The sequence below is a fragment of the Poecilia mexicana genome, unplaced genomic scaffold (assembly GCF_051168715.1).
Source record: "Poecilia mexicana isolate PSO_F unplaced genomic scaffold, ASM5116871v1 scaffold_5, whole genome shotgun sequence".
Taxonomy (NCBI): Eukaryota; Metazoa; Chordata; class Actinopteri; order Cyprinodontiformes; family Poeciliidae; genus Poecilia; species Poecilia mexicana.
Window position 1 is genome coordinate 31848962 of NW_028263374.1, and position 22519 is coordinate 31871480.

At 36.8% G+C, this 22519-nt stretch overlaps 1 long non-coding RNA gene across 1 annotated transcript; it reads right to left on the bottom strand.

Moving 5' to 3' along the window:
* Nucleotides 1-13502: 13502 nt before the first annotated feature.
* On the bottom strand, nucleotides 13503-14753 carry LOC148159831 (uncharacterized). Its single transcript, XR_015762966.1, has 3 exons — nucleotides 14002-14753; nucleotides 13790-13895; nucleotides 13503-13697 (listed from the first exon to the last, which is right to left on the bottom strand). It is a non-coding gene; the product is annotated as an uncharacterized LOC148159831 (long non-coding RNA).
* Between the last annotated feature and the right edge of the window lie 7766 nt (nucleotides 14754-22519).

Consider the following 22519-nt stretch of genomic DNA (forward strand, 5'->3'; position numbering starts at 1 on the left):
TCGCAGCTTGAAGACTTAAATAATTTTGCGGGTTATTTGTTTAGCTTTCTGACTGTCATGCTGCTAATCCGGGTGAGTGTTTGTAGCTGTGCGCTGCTTTACCTGCTATCTGATCCTCCATATGTCTTTTTTACTGCAGTGAGCCTTGATGTAGCCAAACTCCGTCAAGTATGGTATTATTTTTATGCCATATTAGATTCGTCGTGTTGATGCATTTTGACGTGCTTCACCACACATGCTTCAATTTTCCGCCGCAACACACAAACTTCCCCATTCACTCAGTACGTTATAGTTCCACAGACATCGCTTAGGATTTGTTGCTGTGTGAAGGAAAGAGGAGACCAGCTGCACAGGCAGGCTGCGAAATGAGATGCAGGTGATCAGTTTGTGTGATCGGCAACAAGAGACAGTGATCGGGGATCTGCTATAAAGCCAAAAAGTGTCTCACTTCCTCCAGAGCATGCTCTGCTTCTGTCGGTTTTTGATATTTTTGTATTTTTCACGGAAATCGGCCAATTATGATCGGTGGCCGAAAGATCGGCACACCTCTAGCAAATATACTTTTATATGCATTAATATGCACAATGGAAACCCCCGCTCTCCTTATTTCCACTCTTTTGGGTACAGACAATCGGCGCCAAGGGAAAAAAAAATAGCGCTCATGAATTGGCTGCTTTACAAATGTCAGCAATGTTAACATGTCATCTATCATAGAGCAAAAGTATTTCTACTTCCCAAGTAGTATTTTATTTTGAATAGCTTAGACATGTGCTATGAAAAAAATCAGCAAATAAGAAGGTTTTCCGCTAATAATTTCGAGTTACATTTCACAGAAAACAGGGGTCTACTGTATGTGCTTTTTTTCCATACAAAGTGCTCTTCATATGCTTTTCAAAAAATGTTTTTTTTTCTTTTATTTTAAAAATGAAATATAAAAAAAAATGGTTGTTCTTTAAAAATGATAAAAATGTTCATACAGTACATGTTTATCAAAAATTGTCAGTTGTCCTTTTCTTGGTCATGCAATATTTACGGTTCTAAAGAATGTCTCTTCGAACTATAAAAGTTGTCCACCTCTTATTTAACTAAACTCATTTTCATGTGTAACAATGGCAATAGAGGGAAGGCAGTCGAGGCAGAGGTCCGTGTTTGTGTTTCTAGGCCGATGATGTGTGACCTTTCTTTCACACTCTGCTGATTGTTTACCAGAGCTTCACATGCATCTACTTGTGATGATCCTCACACGCAGTTCTTTCACTGCCCTCCAGTGGCTCTCTAATAATAGTACGACTCAAGTGTATGACGAGTGTCCTAACTCTCACACACGTCAACCAATTCTATAAGAGCTCGCTCACGCAAACCTCCCCGCAGCTGAACTGACAGGATCCGCAGAGAAGATCCAATAAATGTCTCCTTACTCTGCTGCTGTCATCATTCCACTTGATCTCATCTGGCGTCCCCAAACGCACAATGTGAATTACTTTCTATGCAATTATGGAAGTAACCAATTACAGGCCTTGTAATTTCATTGTGTCCTGTACAAATAAGCAGCACAAGCCTCAGTTGTGTGTCTGCCCGTGTGTGCGTGTGTGTGTGTGTGTGTGTCTAGGTGTGTGTGTGTGTGTGCGTTTGTTTGTAATACCTTGTGGGGATGATTTTCCTGACATATACTACGTTGTGGGGATCATTTGCTCCTTGTGGGGACCGAAGCCTGGTCCCCACAAGGGGAAACCCTGTTTTTGGGTCAGGGGTCAGAGTTAGGACTAAGGTACGAATTGAGTTTTGGTTAGGGTTAGGGTTAGGTATGTGATGGTTAGGGTTAGGAAAAGGGTAAAGGTAAGGTTTAGGCTGTAGAAATGAATGGAAGTCAATGGAAAGTCCCCACAAAGATAGCCACGCAAACGTGTGTGTGCATGCGTGGGAGTTAGCAAAGTAAAACCAGATGTGGTTCAAAGGGTTTCAGTCCGAGACAAACCTAAAAGAATGCTCGGGGAAAAAACTGGAGGCTTGTTTTTTTTTTTTTTTCTTGCTTTTTTTTCTGAAAGTCTGTTTGGTGAGGAGTCAAAGAGCTGAGGAGTTCATTATTGCAACGGGGTCAAGCTCTCACCAGCAGAGGCCGGAGGTGGTTGGTGCAGGTCTCTGTGTGACGGGTGAATATGATCATACAGCAGGGGGCGCTATTGTGTTGCCAGACTTAACAGGCCAAATCCAACTCCTTCAACTGGACTTTCACTTTGTCTGAACTCCCCGTTGCCCCCTGCCCCATTACCTCCGCACTTATTACCCCCGCTCCCACCTCACAGCCAATCAGAGGGATATTGGGTCTGAAAATATTGCACACACTGACTGACACCTCTAACTCTCTGTCTTTGGAAGTTTTTCTTCTTCTTACTCTTGTTCTAATTTGGTGGCTGAATTACCCTGGGAGTTTCAATTTGCCATATAACTTAATCCACTATGTGCACTGCAAAAACAAAACACATGTGCCAATTTTGTTCCATCTTATTTCCAGTGCAAACATTTTAGTACACTTGAAACAAGACAAAATAAGAGACATGTAATTTTTCAGCAAGATGTAAAAGCTTCTATTAAGTTAATAATTTCTTAATATTCATTAAAAATTGGCAAATTATTTCACTTATAATATAACAAAACATCAGGGCTGCAACTAATGACTATTTTATGAAAATGAATAATTTATTAATCACATAATCACTGGTTCTGTAGATTTTTCATGAAACCACTTATGCAGAACTAGAAACACATTAAAAGATGCAAATAAATTGTTTAATTCCTTTTTAAAGTAACACAAAAACATTTTATTGCTTAAAATGGAATATTATTTTAGTGTACGCTTGATCATTTACAGCAAAAGATGCATCTGCAGCTAAAATTGTGAAAAGTCCCACCTTTTCTGTTAACTTAGCATCAGTACAATGTAGGTTAATCTGTTAATTATTTTTTGGATTAACGTTTTCATGACTGATGATCAAAATATGCTTAGGAGATTTTGTTTTAACAGAATTTGAACAGCTAAAACTATGACACTTATGAGCTCTGGTCTTATTGACAGAGGTATTTTTATCTTAAATGTAAAATGTATGTAAATTTGTACAGTTTTGGTTTAATTACTACTCTGAGTATGTTGTCTTTTCAGCAAATTACCTTTTTTTGAGTCTCTATATTCCAGTTAACGATTAATTGATTACTAAATCAGTAGACGATTATTTCAATAATTGATTAATCTCGATTAATTCGATTAATCATTTCAGTCTGACAAGACATTTTCCCAACCCACCAGTGGAACTACTTTTTCATCAATGTATTATTGAATTTAAAAAAGCTCCTATCTCTGGCTGAAAAGTTGTTCTGATGTTAATTTTGTTGTATTTCATGTGTACAAAGATATTGACAATAGAAACTAGACCAAAAAACGTGGTAAGGTTTAGTGTTTTGCAGTGTGCAGACTTCCCTGGAGGAACTTCTTTCACATCCCACTTAAGTGCATCCTTTACATGTCTATAAATGTTGGATTCCTCCAAAAGCATTGAGCGCACATGTCCTTTCATTTAACAGCCGTGGTCACGCAGACGTATGCACACCCTCACAAACGCACAGGGGGAGCCAAAACCCAGTCCTATAAACTCAGCCGAGGCGGAACTTTTTACCAGCTTTGCCAAAACGGAATTCAAATCACCCAACCTAGTAATTACATTGAAAATCTTCCACGGATGAGCGCTCAAATGTTGACTTTACTTTTTATTTTCCATTTTAAAATTTTAGCCTTTAGGAGTCAGGTTCATTTTTCAATTTTGCATCTAAAGGTCTGACATATTCAGCTTGTGGGCCTCCAATGTTCCAGAGTGGCCTGATGTGAAAGTTAGCTGACCTTATTACCGGCATGTTGTTCCGCACTTTCTGGAAAATGTCAAGGCGTTCCTTCCTCTGATGTAAGGATTACCAGGTGTTGTCCCAGGATCCATTATCTCCTATTATAGCCTGTCTCTCATTTTTGTTCACGTGTGTGTGTTTGTGTTTGTGTGTTCACGTCCTGAAGCTGAGGTTCGGATAATTTCTGTGCGCTTATGATAAAATCCTTACTTTTAGATAAAGAACTGTGTTACAAAGTAGGGTTAGAGGGACTAAATGTATTTGTTAAACAGAAAAAAAATTGTTCTGGGTTTATTTAAATTTGCACAAAATAAAAAAGCAAAAGTCAAAATATTCATCAACATCTGAACAAGCAAGTAAATCCAACATCTAAAAATGTGATTATCTTGATTAATTGGGATTTATGTGTTAAAACATTTATGATCCCTATTAAAGAGGCAGTATTACATTAACTTTTTTGAGCTTTACATCATGTTATAATGTTATTTATACCATTATCAAAATGTTATATCCTCATCAGAAACACACCTGGAGTGCTGCCTTGATTATTTCATGCATATTTAAGAAATACTTTAATTGCCATGTGTGGTGGGATGGTGTTCCACCCTCCCCCACTCTGCGCACCGTTGATTGGTGGGCGGGGCAGGTGCCTTTATAGTTGGGCAGGCTGCTGCGTGTGGGTCGACGTACGAGCGTACTGAAGTTCAATGCCACGTCAAAGAAGAAGGAGAAGAAGAAACACGACTCGGCTTCTCGGAAACAAGAGAGTTAGCTTGCAGCTGGGTGGTTGGCATAAACTGGTTTGTGGCTGGATTAGGATGACAACTAAGGTAGATGGGGGGTGGTGAGGACGATGATATGGATTTTGATGACTGGACTCTGGTAGGAAGAAGTAGAGGTAAGGATAAGGTTTTGAAAGAGGATAGAGAAATTGGTAGCCAAAATAGTAAACGAAGTTTGGAAGAGTGCAGCTTAGATGAATAAAACAGAGTAGTCAGGAAGAAAGTAACAAGCGAAGAATTTAAGGTAATTGTTAAATTCAGGAAGGAAGATATGAATATTAAGCTAAGTCCAATACAAGTTTCAAGAGAAATAAAAAAGAAACTAGGAGAGGTGGAGTTTGTTAAAATATTACGAGATGGAAACATGTTGATAAAGTGCAAATCTGAAGACCAAAAGAATAAATGCATGCACATTGATAACATTTGCAAAAATGTAGTTAGTGAAAAACTAATTGTTGGAGAAAATAGAGTATCACGTGATGTTATTACTGGTATTCTGCTGGAGGAAGATTTAGAAAGACTCAAAAGGAATATACAGGGAGGAGAAGTACGGAGATTGAAAAGATTGTTAAAGCATGTGAATGAATGAACAAATAGAGTCTTTCGATTCTGCTGGAGTTTCAAGGAGAAGTCCTTCCTGATAAAGTTAAAAGTGGATTCATGAGTTTTTCTGTGAGACCATATATCCCTCCTCCTTTGCGTTGTTTTAAATGCCAAAGGTATGGTCATATTGCAGCAGTGTGTAAAGGGAAGCAAAGATGTGCCAAATGTGGAGGAGATCATCGATATGATGAATGTGGAGTGGATGTACGGTAACACTTTATTTGAAGGGGGTTGAATAAGACTGTCATGACACCGTCATAAACATAACATAACACCTGTCATGAACATCAATAAGTCTTCATGAATAGTTATGACTGTTGTCATAAAGCTTAATTCGGTAAATAATGACACTTTTAATAAAAAGTTGGGTAACACTTTATCTGAAGGGGGTTGAATAAGACTGTCATGACACTGTCATAAACATGACATAACACCTGTCATGAACATCAATAAGTCTTCATGAATAGTTATGACTGTTGTCAAAGTGTCATTTGGTAAATAATGACACTTTTAATACAAAGTTGACATTATTCAAAATGTCTTCATTATGACAATTTGTCATTAATCTAGACAAAATGTCTTCGTTATGACAACTTGTCATTAACCAAGAAATCATGATCTGACATAAATTTGTTATAAAAGTATTACCGATTAAACTTTAAAAATTAGCTTTAGTTAGTAATATTATAAAGCTCTGCCATGTTGTTTAGTCTCAATTTTCTTAATTTAATCGATCCTAAAGTTTTACAGCAAGAGGTCTACAAAGCACTTATGAACTTAGCATTTGAAACATTATTTAAGGCTGTTTTAACCCTTGTGCGTGCGAGGACTGAGGCAAAAAGAAGCCGAAGTTTGATACCTAATACATATGAGGTATGTGTCTTATTAACTTTACATTTTCTTTGAGAAAATAACACTGACTATGTTCTCTTTCTCTGTAATGTTAGCTATAAGCAATTCAAGCCAATCCTACCTTGCTGTAAGTTAATGTTAGCTAAAGTTATTAAACACAATTACTGTAACGTTAGCCCTTAATATTAAATATATTTTAAAGACAGGCAAATTGTTTTTTCCCCCTCCAATCTTAATCTAGCAAATTAAAAGCTAATATATTAGCCAAAGTTATCCTTCATGTGCATTATTTAGCAACTTGGCTGATGTGACACAGTGCTTGTGTTCTTTGCTTTGGCAAGTTTAGCCACATGAAGACCCAGGCTAGCCTAAGGTCACATGGTGGGGAGGACAAAGTTGGCTAATGAAGACATGCTACGACTGTGGAGGATGATAATAAGGACCAGCCACCAGAGAAAGAAGTTCCTATTTGACCAAAGAGAAAGAAGGAGATGAAATATTCCCCAAGAAAATTAGGTAAGTCGTTTTTGTGTTAATATTTTCACCATGTGAAGTGGGGTGGGACAGCCAGGTAAGTGGGGAATGGGGAGCAGGAATCAACATTCACCAGCTGAGTTAAGTTACATTTTAGACAACTAAAACTGATGTTAAATCTATTTATTTATTAATAAGCTTCTTGCAAACAACCCTAAGTTAGAGTATCTGGTTAGAAATAATTTAGAATGCTCATTAAGTAAAAAGATGCATTCATGTGCCTAAAACTATATGTTAAATGATGCATTCGAATAACAGTGGCAGTCTGTCTGAACTTCTGCCAGACAAATATTTGATCAGAATAATTTTGTTCAGCTCCAGTTATCATTCCACTTGTATTAAGAAATAATTGTATTGCACTTTATAACAACCAGTCATGTTAACTAGGCATTTGTCTGCCAGTCTACCATTATGACAGTGTGCAGCAAGGGACATTTTTGAAATGGTATTTAAATAAATGCTGGAATATGATGACATTGTTTTTTGTTTTTGTTCTTTTTTTAAGTGACCACAATGAATTGAGTCATCACCGACTATGAGAATGTCCAGAAGAGATTCACCAAGTTTGAATTCATGAAAAGGCTTTTGCCATGATTAACTATTGCAAGAACAGCAGTAATTTCTGAGCATTTCTGGACACCTTCAAAGAGCTGCTTCCAGGAAATGAAGACAAGAAGAAGATCTCCTGTTTTCAGAGCATTACAGGAAGACTATTACGAAGGAGATGGCTGACATAATCAAAGCAAAAAATGTTACTGTTGAAAGAACCTATTTTCTTAAGTTAAAGAATAAGTAATTCTGTTTTAGTTTTTCAATCAGCATTTCAGAGTAACAATATACTGACCAGACGTTAAACCCTCTGTTATCTTAGAACAAGTTATCTTTTGTTTTATTCCAATGTACAAAGTGTTTGTTCTACAGTTATGATGGTAGTTATAAGTAGTCCAGTGTGTTTCACTTCATTTGAGGTAAGACTTAATATCAATAACTCTGTTAGCATTGCATTTGACACTGTAATACTAAATTACATCTTTATAGTTGTTGCTACTAGTTTCAATTTACTTGAGGTAAAAGTTAATATTAATGACACTGTAATGACACTTAATGACTGTCATAACTGTTGTAACTTGTTTCACTTTACTTGAGGTAATAGTTAATATTAATGACACCGTAGTGACACTTAATGACTTTGTCATAACTGTTGTAACTTGTTTCACTTTACTTGAGGTAATAGTTAATATTAATGACACACACTTAATGACTGTCATAACTGTTGTTACTTGTTTCACTTTACTTGAGGTAATAGTTAATATTAATGACATTGTAATGACACTTAATGAATTTGTCATAACTGTTGTAACTTGTTTCACTTTACTTGAGGTAATAGTTAATAATAATGACGTTGTAATGACACTTAATGACGTCTTCATAACTGTTGTTACTTGTTTCACTTTACTTGAGGTAACAGTTAATATTAATGACACAGTAATAACACTTAATGACATATAACTGGTGCTACTTGTTCCACTTTAGTTGATGTAAAAGAAATTGTTAATGAGTCTGTCATTAAATAATTTGAGCGTGTAATAAAGCTTAGTGAAATCTTTATTGCTTGTCCTACTTGTTTTGCTTTATTTCAGGGAGTGGAAATATTAATCATTGTTTTGTTAAAGCTTTTGCTAGTGTAATAATTAAATCATTATGACTACTATTATGACACATTTATGTTAGATCATGATTTCTTGGTTAATGACAAGTTGTCATAACGAAGACATTTTTGGCGAGGTTAAAGACAAGTTGTCATAACAAAGACATTTTTGGCGAGGTTAATGACAAGTTGTCATAACAAAGACATTTTGTCTAGAATAATGTCAAGCTGTCATAACAAAGACATTTTGAATAATGTCTACTTTGTATTAAAAGTGTCATTATTTACCGAATGACGCTTTATGACAACAGTCATAACTATTCATGAAGACTTATTGATGTTCATGACAGGTGTTATGTCATGTTTATGACAGTGTCATGACAGTCTTATTCAACCCCCTTCAAATAAAGTGTTACCGGATGTACAAATGAAATGCTGTAACTGTGGTGGTCAGCATAATGTAGCGTATGGAGGTTGTCAGGTTAGGAAAAAGGCAGCAGAAATTCAACAGCTGAGAACAACTAAAAACATCACTTATGCAGAGGCAGGAAAAAGTGTTCAAGAGAAAGAATGGTTCAGAAAAATCAACAAGTAATGTATAGTACAAGTGTTGAGCCCAGTCAAATTTCAGTCAGGAATGGAAATCACAATGGATAAATTAATATTATTCATGGCATATGTTATTAACTGCACTGATCAAGTAAAACAGAAAACAGAAAAAATTAAAATTATAGTGAAAGGTGCAGAAAATTTTTAGCTGTGAAGGATTTATCTTGGGAACTAATAAATAAAATGCTTGGAATGGATGGAAAACAAGGTGGAAGAAGACTGTAATGATTATCTTAAAATGGAATGCAAGAATTCTATTAGCAAATGGTCAAGAATTTAAAGGATATTTAAACTGTTTGGAAATTAAACCAGATATTATTTGTGTTCAGGAAACATGGCTTAAACCAGAGCTAGATTTTGTGATAAAGGGATATGATAGTATTAGAAGATATAGGGAGCAAGAAAGTGGAGGAGGTTGTGTAATATTTGTTAAGCAATGAATTCAGTATAGGTTTTTAGATAAAGGATCATCTTTAGAATGGTTATCTGTGGAAATCTGGGTTAATAAAGAAAATATTAAGATACTAAATTTTTATAATCCCTGTAAAAAACTGAATTTAGATCAAATGGAGGAAATTTTTAGTGAAAGTAGGTACAAGCATACACTTTCATATCAGCAGTGTCAAGAGACCTCTTCTTGAAGTCTACCTTTGCTTGGGCGGTCAGAGTGGGGCATGCTGTTTTGAATGTGCTCCACTTGCAGATTACTTTCTGTACAGTTCAATGGCTAATTCACATTTTATGTATTTTGCTTTGAATCATTGAAACGACAAAGGACAATGTTAGCCTTAAACAGCTCTTTTGAGACTCACCATGATGTTTGTGCCCACATCTTGTTCACCAGTAGCCTTGTAAAAACCAGGCTCTTTTCTATGCTCTGCTTCGTACAGAGGGTCTGGGCTCTCAGCTATTAAGAAACGGTTGCTTCCTGAAGGCACAGACTATAATGAAGTTTAAAATTTGCTCAACTAGCTAATGTTAGTTGTGCGCTATAGTTGATGCTATGAAGCTTACCAGAAATGTCCTGCTCTGTAAACAACCATTCTCCACTGCGTAGACTGCCGGTTTGAACAAGATGTCTGTTAATGTTAATTCAATATCTAGAAGTACAGTAAACACCAACTGAATGGCTTGGTTTACTGCCATTGATGAAAATACAGGCAGACTACAATTGTAGATCACCACAGAACATTTACATCATCGTTCTCAACTTCTCCTTCTGTTTGCTGATTGGTCTATTAGAAATTCTACCCAAGAAATCTATATCAATGGGATAAATCCGAGACAGAGCACTGAAAGGAGTGTGGAAATTTTATTCTTGTCTTCAGATCTGCCCAGCCCCCACAGTGAGAGCAAATTCTGCTGCCGCCCGTTTATGATCCCTGTGAACTGCTGTTCAGGCATGTAGAAATGTTGCTCCTTCAGACTGGATGAGTGTATTAAAGGAATCCAGCATTCCTCACAGACCCCCTCCCCCACCCTCTTCCATCCTTCACTTTTTATGGATTTCGCCTTCCTGCTCTTTTTGCTTCCCAGCCCCAGACTCAGGTGCCAGAGAAATGGATGTTGCGTAATGAGCATAATTGCGCTAATCCTTCCATTTTCGCAGTGCTTTAATTTGTTCATGCTGTTCCTCTAATCTTTATAGGGCCATAATTTGTATACTGTATATGATTACATTTCCTCTTCCAGTGGTTTAGCAATTATAGAGGTAGGGGTGAGGAGGTTGCACTCTGATCCCGGGTTGTGCACCACTACTTGACAAAGACTTAATGAATAACAACACGATAGTGGCGTGAAGACTCTGTGCTTAAAAGAGAGAATCCTGTTCGTCCAGATGTTTTTTTACTATGTTAAACGCTACCAATGAGGGCTTGCCAACCTCTGTCGACATGACTGAGACGTTTAATTGAGTCGTGATGTTCAATTATTTGGTGCCTGCTTGTCTAAGAGCCGTCACGTCTCACTGACAGCGCCTTTCACATGCGAGCGTCCGGTATTGGGAATATGATGTATGCAATTTAGTGGTTTGTGGACTTTCTGCAGGGCTGTGCTACGCCACTCGATGAGCAAGATGACGAGGAGGGGGCGGGAGCGCCTTTTGGAGTCAGTGGCCGTTTATTTGGAGAGATAAGCCGGAAAACCTTTACTTTCTCCATGTCGGCCTCCACGTTGTGGCACGAAGGAGGCTTTGAGCTCGACATGCCTTCTCTGAGAGGGAAGTTTTTCGTTTTTCTCATTTGCCAGAACTCGACTAAATCTGAAGACACCGACCCAGTCAATGTCTTCAGTGAGACATCACGAGGAAGCACGCAGTGGATGCTCTGTTAGGCTCATTATCATCAGAGGTGCATTTTCCACCAGCCACACTGGCTTCTGGACCGCTAATCTGCTGCGTCTGATACCCTGACTCCTCATTTCCCATCCCATGCTGATGCTGAGAGGAAAACACTCCCCTGGCCTCCCACCACTGCCACCGCTGTCTGCAGGGTCTAATTTAGCTGTCTTTGCTCTGTCCAATGTCAGTTCACATGTGAGCAGTCAGCAGAAGGAGCTGCAACGTGACGTAGGAGCTGACTTGACCTGGAGGCACGTGTATGATGAAGAAACGGCAGCAAATCTGCTTTGACTAAGCCTCTCTTGAAAACCTTACAAAGGGTTTTTTAGTACAGGCGGTATTTTGGCCCGTGAAGAAAGTCGATTGTTGCTTCAACTCACATTTCCATTCAGACAGAAAAATACAAATGTCAGTGGAAATTAAGGTCAGCTACTTAATTACTTTGCCTTGCAGTATTCAAACCTACTCAGCTACAATTCACATTTTGCCTTAATTTAAACAGAATTTATTTGGCATCTGTGATATCAAAGTTAATCAAGGCATAAATGTGAAAGAAAAGGAAAATGAAGCAATGTTTTTAAAAATATGCATATAGTCAGTCTCTGCAATAAAATCCAAAACATTACGGAACCAAAAGCATAACAAAGACTAAGAACCACAGCAGACAGTCAGAGAGAAATCTCTGGAAAAGTTTACAGAAGAGTTGCGTTAGAATGAGGTGGGGTTTTTTTTATCATATGCAAGTGGTAGGAGGATGAAGGCTACTTGAGGCGTGGCGTGTTCTTAATGAGTTATCATGTGAACAAACTTATTTACAAGTGATTTTAATTGTGTTTAATCTGAAAGTGTGTTTTACAATGAAATATAGACAAAGCATTTCTATTTGTAATGGAAATGCTGCTACTAAAAACTGTATGTCTAGAATATTTGAAAGAAAATGCAATTTGAGAAGCTGAAATGCTAAGGCGCAATGATACTTGAAACGGTATTGGCTGCTGTTTATACAGCAGCCAAGAGCCAAGAGTCATATACACTGAGTGGTTGTGGCCCAAAACTGAATCAAGGAAGACTGTATATATTAGCATCTGTGGAAGTGCTAAAATGGTTTCCTCTGAATGAAGTAATGTGTAGTACAGTATATTTGGTGTTTGAACAATTAGAATAGGAACTTATAAGCGTTTTTAATTGAGGTCTCAAGTATTCCTACAATTTAGTCCTTCACGGTGGTCGCTAACCCCCACAAATACCAGGGACCACTGTATATCAGCTATAGATCTGTGTTTATTTGTTAAACTGATATGATATCAAAATCTAAATCTAACTGAAAATCTGTAGAGACTTTAAAATGATCTGGACATATACAGATTCAGACTTAGCTTGAGCTGTTTCGCCAAGAAAAATTATCAGAAATTTCAGTCTCAGTACGTTAAAATCTCTCTGCCCAAGTAAAAAAAAAAAAGTATACTTTAGTGTGTTAAATTTTAACATACTTTAGCATACTTTGATGAATGTACTTTAGCTGTACTATTTTGGAACAACTAATTTTGTGCTTAGTATACTTTGGTAGTATTTAAATAGTATTAAATTACAACTTTTGGTATACTTAGTATACTTACCGTACTTTTTTGGAACAACTTCAAATAGTACTTAGTGTACTTAAAGTATACTTTTTAAATGTAATATTTAAGAGCTTTATTATTATATTTTGAGTGTACTAATTCTGTCATAGAATTATATTAAAAATATATTTTTAATATACTTCAAATATATTTTAAAGATACTATTAATATATTAGTAATGTATTTAAATTACACTTAATTTTTATTTTTGATTTCCTGCTATTGACTACAACTACAATTTTAATTACTCATAAGTCTTCTTTATTCCTACGTTCCTATTTTGTACATTACATGCATAACTACACTACAATACTTACATTGTTTTAGGCTACAATTACATGGAAAGATTAATTACACAAGATGTTCAAGGTAATTCAAATATTTTGTTTTATTAACGACATTTAAAAATTGTCTAATTTTACTCACAACTTTATGAACTTTACATAAATTATCAGTTTAGACGTCAAAAGTGCACACAATGAGCATGAAAATTTAAGTGTGACAAAAAAACATGAAAGTTATTACTTTAAAAAACAAAAATTAAAATTATAATTACATTGTGCTTTCAAATAAAGTGTTATCCATCAAATAAAGTGTTACCATTCTGGTAACACTTTATTTGATGGGGTGTGCATAAGACTGACATGACACTGTCATAAACATGACATAAAACCTGTCATCCAACTTTTAAAGCAAATTGTCATTAAAGTTGTCATTATTTACTGAATGACACTTCATGACACTGTTGGTATGTTCCTAACATGAGTGAGGATCAACGACAGAACATTCCCATTCACTGCACCACAGCACCTTACAGAAACCTACAAAACAAGAACAATAGAGCAATTAAACAGAGAAAGCATTTGTATTTTAAAGAGTACAGAAAAATGGCAAATAAAAACATAATGCTTACAATTTCAAGACGTTGTGGACTCGCCATGTATGTGACATCATTAGAACTGATGAAGATTGGGAACGGATGCCTGGGGTGGAAAAACCTTTCTGGGTGTCTTCTTTGCCTGTTTATGTTTAGTAGAAAAAAATAGTCAGCAATGTCATAGAATCAATTGATGTTGGCATTAACTATGAAGCTGTTTTAAGTGTGGACTTAAGGAGACAAACTACCTTAAAAGCTTTCCATCCATGATCTGAACACACTGATCCTTGCAGAGTAGTGAGGGGCCTGGTGGTGCCCATCTCTAGCAGTCATCAGATGAGAGGCAGGGTTCACCCTGGACAGGTCACCAGTCCATCACAGGGCCCTGAAAGTCAACAACAAATAAAATGTATGAAAGAGAAATGTTAGATTAACAAGGGGAAAGATTCTGTCCAGTTATCTTTAAATCAAATCATGTTTATTAGGCACTTGGTGTTGGTAACACACCAGTTTTTGTTGTTGAAAATGTAGCTAGCTCCTCATTAAAAAAAAAAAAATAATTACATTATGAAGATGATGTGGAGGTTCATCCTCAGAGCTGGTTGTTGATCTGGTGGAGCCAGAGCCTTTCTTTAGGTTTACTAACACCTGATCTCTCTGGCTTCCTATTTCATCTTCATTTGCTTAGACTGCAAATATATGTTGAAGATAAAAACATTGATGAACAAGTTATAACAACAACCTCACAGTATCAAAGTTTCTCTGTCTTATGGAGCTTAATTAAAACCAGGTTAAGTTTATGAATATAAGTATAAGTCGCAACAAACAGAGCCTCCATGCAGTTATAAAATGAAGCTGAATGATTGCTATAGTAATAATCATACAAGTCACAATAAAATTGATAAAAATAATTATTTATGAAACCAACGTAAGTTATATATCTTTACTGCACTGTTTACAATTAAACAAAGATAATTAATAAGCAAACTTACCACTAGCTAGCAACACGTTAGCAGTCTTCATCCCTTCGGTTCCTTTCATGACTCACATTTAATTTCCATCGGTTGTTGTCCAGTTGTGTTGTCGTCTAACTCGGAGTAGGACGTCACCAACTTGAATTTATGAGAGGCCCCGTGGGCCAAAACTTACAAACTCTCTTACACGTACTATCAAACCCTCTCACATTCGCTATCAAACCCTCTCACATTCGCTATCAAACTCTCTTACATTCACAGTCAAACTCTCTGACACGTACTATCAAACTCTCTAACAGAGTTTGATTGCAACGGAAGTTAACTTAAAATTTCAGTTTCTGATTGGATCCTAGGCAGGCTTTTCAAAATAAAAGCGGACCTCCGGTTTATGTTTGATTCATGTTTCTCTCCTGTGGCATTAAAAATGTAAAACTTTGTGTTAATTGATTTGCTAAAGGAAATCATGTATCTGAAAATAAATTAAAACATATTATGTGGGCAAAAAATTCTGTAAACCACATATGTGCTACCTCAATCAAAATTGCTGACATTTGACATGCAAAAAACTCTTTCAGATTACATAAACAATACCTTACCAGGTACTTTTCTCACTTCAGAATGATACAGGGACAACTATAAGACCAATTTTAACTGAAGTTGCACATATGTCCTTTACAGGATTTTTTGCCCACACAATATTTTTTTTTCAGATACATAATGTCGTTTTGCAAATTAAAAACCTCTATGGCACATGTGTCAAACTCAAGGCCTGCGGGCCACATGTGGCCCGCCATGTCATTTTATGTGGCCCCCCCAGCGTTTTATAGGCCCATGATTGACTTAAAATAGGTTTTGAGCACGAATTGACTACAAACTACATCTCCCATAATGCATTCCGATTGTTACCAGCAAACATTACGGCTTCTTGCCACTAGGGAGCAGCAGTCAGCTCAAGCTGCTTATTGATTTCACCAGCGAATAAAATAGACATCGACAAGCTAACATCAAAATGTCCAAGAAAAGAAAAATCGATTTACAAGTAAGACTGTGAATGAAGATGTGTGTGAGTTGGTGTCAGGGCGGCAGGTCACGCTAGACTTTTTTTGTTATCCGTTATCTTGACCGACAACATAAAAAAAATCGGTCATGTACTATTTTTATCCGTGAAATTACAATAATATTAACATCGGATATTTAGTCGCATTTTTGCGGTTTAGCTAATATTCACCGTGAATCCAGATCCCATCACAAAGGATGGGATCTGGAAGGTTGAAGGAGCGTGGAAAACATACGCTCGTCCAGGTATACGCTCGCTCAGAGGTATTGAGGTTCATGTGACTTTTACTTAGAAGAGGAGCAGTCCTTTTTATGAAGCGGAGGTGCATGCTACACCTTGCCTCCTACTTGTAAGTTATACATCACTTTTCTTCATGTTTAAATTTGGGTCACTCTAACTAAAATAAAATAAAATAAAAGCGCATCTCCAGTTTATGTTTGATTCACACATCAAGTTTCTCTCCTGCGGCTATAACAGGCTAAAGCCTTGTGTTAATTAACCCTCTATGGCATGACTTTTTTATTTTTTGGGGGAAAAATATTTTCCTGCATTCTTTTGGGAGCTTGTTGGTCCCTAATTACATATCAGTCATAAAATCCAGTCCCTGACACCTCCCGGAACCGGATTTGGATTTGTTGCCTCAGGGCAACATTGCGCTGCAAGGGGTCTAAAATGCCAAGTTTTCTACAGTGATTATGAGAAATGAAATACAAATCAAACAAAAACTATATTCATAAAAGAAAACTTTTTTGACAAAAATAAATCAGACATGGTTCCAACTCACCAAATATAAAATAAACAACTAACTTTCATTAATGAATGGTACATTTGTGCAAATTACTAAAACGAGCATTTGTGTGTTTGTACATGGGTATGTCTGGCAGAGTTAGAATCACTAAGGATGTTGAAATTAGTCTTTTTCCTATTATATGTTAAACATCAGGAAGGAATTGCTTGCTGATGTGAAAAAAAGTGTATCACATTTTTGGCACTTGATTATTGGCGTACCTGGGAATCACCATCTGTTTATCTGATTATCTATTGGTTGTAGCGACCAGATTCACATCAGTGACAGGACTTAGGGCTGCAGGTTCATTTTTATAAGAGTTTGTAGTTCTGATTTTTTTGGTAGAATTTGAGCCAAGCAAAGGACAACATTTCCACCAGCTCCCATATCTGATAGATTTGGTGGTGGTACGGCTCGCCCTGTGTAGATTTTCAGGTTGTAAGGAACACCATCTGCACCAGCCATATGAAGTACCCTGCAGACCCGTATATTTGGGTTTAGCAGGTATTGCTTCAGTCTTTGCCTGCCTTGGAATGGGGCCCATTTGTTCATTGATGACCAGCTCTTCACCCTTTGGGACTGAAGTTAGTTTTGAGGATAAACAAACAACAAACAAATAAAATGGTTGTACAGTGGATCCTCATGTTTTCATTGGGAATGACCCCAGATGAATCATGCACATTTTGTCCATGAAATGATCTTGCATCCATCTCCTGTTGCTGTTAGTCAATAATAAAGTAAAAAAAAATTGACTTTGATAATTATTTTGTAATGAATTGCATATCATTGCATTAGAATAATATTGTCTGAGCAAAAGGGCCCTAACTGCGCTATGTTGCCCTGAGGCAACAAACAAAAAAACACAGTTTTAGCATATAGATTATTAAAAAAATTGTCTTGAAATGATTTATAATGCTTCTATACATATTCACAGATATTAAAATATTTTTAGTTAGAGTGACCCAAATTTAAACATGAAGAAAAGTGATGTATAACTTACAAGTAGGAGGCAAGGTGTAGCATGCACCTCCGCTTCATAAAAAGGACTGCTCCTCTTCTAAGTAAAAGGTCACATGAACCTCAATACCTCTTTTATTTGGACAAAAATATGTATAGAGGTATTTTAAATCATTACCCCCAAAAAATAAAGTAAAGGAGCAACGTGAGGTAAAGAAATGTGGTTTGTTGCCCGAGGGCAACGCCATGCCATAGAGGGTTTTAATTTGCAAAACGACATTATGTATCTGAAAAAAAAATATTGTGTGGGCAAAAATCCTGTAAAGCACATATGTGCAACCTCAGTTAAAATTGGTCTTATAGGTATCCCTGTGTCATCCTGAAGTGAGAGAAGTACCTGGTAAGGTATTGTTTATGTAATCTGAAAGATTTTTTTGCATGTCAAATGTCAGCAATTTTGATTGAGGTAGCAGATATGTGGTTTACAGAATTTTTTGCCCACATAATATGTTTTAATTTATTTTCAGATACATGATTTCCTTTAGCAAATCAATTAACACAAAGTTTTACATTTTTAAAGCTGCAGGAGAGAAACATGAATCAAACATAAACCGGATGGGGGGGTCACGTGACCGAGATCGAGATGGCAGCACATTGAACAGCTCCAAGGACGGTGTTCCGAATTTTCTCTTAAAACCCTTGCAAGAGCAGTAAAGAAGGCTCAAAAGATACGACACTGATATGTCTAAAGCTTCGTCTGTGAAACAGTGCGACATTTTCTCAAAAAGACGCAAGACAACCACCAAAACAGCACCGAGTTCAACGTGCGGTGAAGAAGCTAACATGGCTAGCATAGCTGAAGTGCTGGAGGAGCTAAAGTCACTCCGGTCGGACTTTGGAGTTAAGCTGGATAGTATAGACGAAAGACTGACTGGAATGGCAGGCGCTATGACTGCACTGGAGGCTAAAGTGTCTGAGGTTAAACAGGACCTATTAAACCAGGCGGCTCATATGGAAGAGGCTGAGGCTCGCATTGCTGAAGTAGAAGGCTCGCTTGAAAAAGCAGAAACATCGTTGACTGCAGCTATGAAACGAATCCAACTCCTTGAGGCCAAAACAGATGACCTGGAGAACCGAGGAAGGCGAAAGAACCTGCGGGTCCTTGGCCTCCGAGAAGGAGCAGAAGGAAGACAGTCGCTTTTCGACTTTATTAGCAACATGCTACCGAGGTGGCTGGAACTCGCACCGGACAAGACATTCACACTGGAACGGGTTCACCGCACACCAGCCTCCGGGAAACCAAACCAGGGCAGAGCGGTCCTGATTCGCTTCTTAAAGTTCCCGGAGAAGGAATTTGTGTACCGAGAGGCAAGGAAAAGAGATATTATGCAAGACGGAGCCAAAATCACGTTTGCACAGGACCTATCGGCGGAGACCGTACGGATCAGACGCGGGTTCCACCCGGTAGTGAAGCTGTTTGTCGACATCGGTGCATTCCGCGGATTCCAACACAACCCCTGCAAACTTCGAGTTCTCCACGGCGGAAAGATTCATCTCTTCTCAACTCCTCAAGAAGCTGAAACATTTTACAAGACTCTTCCAAAATAAACACAGCGGATGCCTCTGATCAGTGAGTCGTGGTTAAGAACTGATAAGACATTTTATGTGGCTGTTTCTCAACAACCTGATCATAATCAGGATGCGGACTAAGTTAATGGGAAGTTAATATAAACATAGCCGACTGCTCTTATGTGCTCACATATTCGAAGTCTAATTTGAACTGTTTTGGCATTAATGCTAAAAGTTAAGCATTAAGCAAGTTATTACCGTTCTATCAAGGGTTAATGGTATTATTTTATAGGGAGACACTGTCTGCTGTGGAGGTCTTTGGTGATGTCATGTTGACTAGTTGCTCCTCAGTAATGTGGATCAACGTCCTCCAGAAACTGGGTTCAAGGGGAGGGGGAGGCATTTCAGATAAAGAAATGCAAAAGTTCTTTTGGGGATTGTTCAGGACTAGTTCTGTGTCTTGTATGGTTGAATGTGTGAATGTATGTGCAAACCTGCATTTTCTGCACTATTTTTGCTTACTTTATTTTAGTATAACAGTAAATTAACCTGATATGGAAAAAATACCTAAAGGAAATGGTTTAAATATCAAAATTACAAGCTGGAATGTCAGAGGAATACGAAAACTAACTAAATTGAAACAAGTATTAGACCGACTAAAACATTTGAAATCTAAAATATTTTTTTTACAAGAATCTCATTTGACTGACTCAGAAATACATTGGATAACTAAAAGATGGCAGGGCCAGGTATACCACTCTTCCTTTACCAGTCATGCCAGAGGAGTTATTATTCTTATACATAAGTCAATAACATTTCAAGTTACAAGGACAATTAAAGACCCATATGGGAGATATATTATTGTGCAGGGACATATTTCAACATTAAAACTAAATTTGATAAATATTTATGGACCAAATAATGATAATCCATCTTTTTATGAAAATTTATTCTTAACCTTGTCAACCTTGGAGGGATTTTATATTATAGGAGGGGACTTTAATTGTACCCTTAACCCAAGCCTGGATAAATCTACTCAAATTGATACCAGTCATTCACAAACCAGGAAAATACTCCTTAATTATATAAAAGATTTAAGAATAAATGAAGTATGGCGAACAAGAAACCCAACTAATAAAGAATTTTCATGTTATTCAAGCTCACACCAATCCCATTCGCGTATTGATTATTTTCTTATCTCCGCGGAGTTACTGCCTTACGTGGAGAACTGCTGGTACAATAGTATTGTAATTAGTGATCATGCTGCAATGTCCTTGGAAATTAAAGTAAATAAGACTGACCAAGGGATGAAACGATGGAGGATGCAGACAATCTTGCTAAAAGACTCAAAATTTGTTACATTTATAGAAACTTGCATTGACCAGTATTTTGAAATGAATAAAGATGAAACAACGGCTAGTATTAGATGGGAAGCTTTTAAAGCTTATATTAGAGGAGAAATTATCAGTTATAGCAGTAATAAAAATAAACAATATAACCAAGAATTAAAATTATTAGAGAGACAAATTAAATCCAGTGAAGCAGAAGTCTATCAGAGCAATGATCAGACAAAATTGCACAAATTGAATGTTTTAAGAATCAGATATGATAAATTGACATCAGAGAAAGTGGCAAAAAAATTAATGTGGACTAAGCAAACATTTTATGATCAAGGAGAAAAGGCTGGTAAATTATTGGCTTGGAGGATAAAACAGATGCAAGCGGAAAGAACTATCAACAGCATAAAATCCAAATCGGACATTTTAACCACAGACCCTTCAGAAATAAATGAAAATTTTAGAGAATTCTACAAAGACTTGTATAAGTCTGAATATTCTGGAAACCAAGACACACAAGCTGCGTTTCTTAATCAATTACAATTCAAAACCCTTTTAGAGGAGGAGAAAACAATTCTCGATAGTCCTTTAACAATAGAAGATCTATCTGAAGCAATAGACAACATGAATAGTGGTAAAACCCCAGGTCCTGATGGACTTCCAATAGAATTTTATAAAACATTTAAAAATAAATTAATCCTACCACTTCTCAACATGTATGAGGAATCATATGAAGCTGGAATACTCCCAGAGTCACTGAGGTTGGCTACAATAATTCTCTTGCTAAAACCAGACAAACCCTCCACTGAATGCTCCTCTTATAGAGGAATCAGTCTTATGGGATGTGATACAAAGATTTTGTGTAAAGCCCTCTCTAGGAGATTAGATAAGTACCTTCCCAGTTTAATAATAGATGACCAACAAGGATTTATTAAAACAAGACAAGGCTATCATAATATAAGACGGGTTCTTAATGTATTGCATGAAAAACATAATTGTAAGGACACAGCAATGTTATCATTAGACGCACGTCAAGCTTTTGATAGAATAGAGTGGGATTATCTGTTTGAAGTGCTCCCCAAATATGGATTGGGTGAAACCTTTATAAAATGGATAAGACTATTATATACTGATCCCATAGCACAAGTTTTAACTAATAACAACATGTCAAAACCTTTTAATTTACAACGGTCAACTAGACAGGGCTGCCCCCTGTCACCTCTACTTTTTGTATTGGCAATAGAACCTCTGGCAATGGCTGTTAGAGCAAATACAGGAATATCTGGTATTAGAATCGGAGGAAGAGATCATCTCATTTCCCTGTTTGCTGATGATATTATATTTTTCATGAGTAATCTGAAGATCAGTATTCCTAAATTATTACATCTAATAAAAGAATTTGGTGAATTTTCAGGCTATACAATTAATAATTCGAAATCAGAGTTAATGTTTCTTAATGAAGAAGAAAGGAGAAGTCCTATTGTGAATACTCCATTTAAAACAACAACAAAAGGTTTTACATACTTGGGCATTAAGGTCACCCCGTCTCTTAATGAAATAAGCGCAACAAATTATAATCCCCTTGTGGAAAAAGTCACAGAAATGCTAAATAGATGGTCAAACCTGCCTATATCTATGATAGGTAGAATAAATTTATTAAAAATGACAATCTTGCCCAAATTTTTATATTATTTTCAAACACTTCCATTGCCGCTGTCAGATTCATTTTATGACAGTCTGGACAAACTATTTAATCAATTTATTTGGAGTAATAGAAAAGCAAGACTCCGTTTAAAACTACTCTATCTGCCCTATGAAAGAGGTGGACTTCAAGTCCCTAATCTCAGATGGTATTATATGGCCGCCCAACTAACATCAGCTACCCATTACTTTTGCCCAACGACACCTCCAGCCTGGGTAGATATTGAGCAGCAATCTGTTCCAGATTTCCCCTTAAATACCTTCCTATATTCTTCGGACCTAAAGACATTAAAAAAGACCACAAAAAACCCCTTTTTAAAAAATACGATTATAAACTGGCATGCAGCACACAAACATGTAGGTGAGCGTCCAGAGCTATCACAA